We start from the raw sequence: 1,576 nt of genomic DNA on the forward strand, positions 1-1,576 counted from the left end.
TGCATCATGTGTATATTGCATTGTGTGCTTACCACCCAAATTTAGATTCCTTCCATTATCATATATTTAATCCCCTTCATCCTTATGTTACAAAGTAAATGTTAATTCTCCTACTAGCTTCCCTGCTCCCTGCACTGCAATTTAGAACTTTAGTGTTAAAAATCCAATGCTCAACCCCCTCTGTGATTCCTAAGTCTGGTATGAATAATGAAACGGGGGTGGGAGGAAGGAAAAAGAAACTAGACAGAGGTGAGTAGAAAAGGAAGATGGATATAGGATGAGAGTGAAAAAAAGGAGAAAAATAACAGGTTCATAACTGTAACTGTAAGTGATAAGATGAAATTACTGGAGAGAAAGGACTATTCCAGACAGAAAAATCCTCTTGTACAGTGCATTTGAGTGCCTGCTAAGAACCAGACTCTGCTAGGCATTGAATGCTAAATATACAGTGATGATCAAATAAGACAAAGTACCTGCTCTTACTGAATGTGCATTCTAATGAGGGAGACCAAGAATAAGCAAATAATGGTGTGAGAGGAGTGGAGAAAATTAGAGTAGGAAAACCTTTAGATAGGTCAGACAAAACTCATAAACAATTTTACTTCCCACAAAAGAAATAGTTACATATGCACACGATTTAATGGCTGAATGTCACCTGCATGTTCATGCCTACAACTTTAAATGTCAAATGAAAGCATTATGAACCGAGAGAGAAATAGTGTGACAAGTGATTCTGCTAGATTATTTGTGCTGACCACAGCATTCTTACTTATAAAACATGGGAGGAGGGGGGAACACAAGAGCGTTGTAGAGTGGGGGAAGGGAGAACTTTTATAAAACTACACATTAAAAGGCACTTTATACAAAAAAAAAATGTTCAGAGGAAGAGAAATAGAATTTTTATTCGAGCCATGAACTCCAAGTGGTGATTAAGTTTTAAAATCCGAAAATTCTATTTATCGGGTAGTTTTAAGCCTGAAGGGGCGTTCCTTTCCGAAGCTCTATTCCCCTGGTCCAAATTCCCCTAGTCCATGTGCTAGTCCATGACATATACATTTCCAGCTAACACACAGGTAAGTGCTGGTCAGGTGCTGGTAAAGTCGTAGGATGAGGTTGCTTTGAGAATGCGTAAAGCCTCTTTGCTCACCACCAGCAGCTTCTCGATACTATTGCTTTGGGCAGCATATTACTTGTTAAGTTTGATCTATTTGTGATCACACAAAGTGCTATTCTAAACACTAGAGATGGATATAGGAGAAGGAGTGGATATACAAAAAGTCTGAGAGTCTTCTAGTGCCTTGAAATTTGCATCATCTATAAGATAAAAGAATCAACTGATTTTTAAAATCTCTTTTAGTTAGAAAAGGTTAAATTTCAAAAATCTAACTGGAGACACCATTATTGAATAATGCAAGAAATTGACATATAGTATATGTGGATACACAAACATGTAAGTATAGCCTCATGATATAGAGTAGCATATGACTGCTAAATTAATGATATACCTGAGAATTTGAGTAATGCTATTTCATATAAATCTTAATTTTATGTAAGTTTCTTGGCAAAATTCATACTA

This window comes from Pteropus medius, unplaced genomic scaffold, assembly GCF_902729225.1.
Source record: "Pteropus medius unplaced genomic scaffold, Ma_sr-lr_union100, whole genome shotgun sequence".
NCBI classification, from domain to species: Eukaryota; Metazoa; Chordata; class Mammalia; order Chiroptera; family Pteropodidae; genus Pteropus; species Pteropus medius.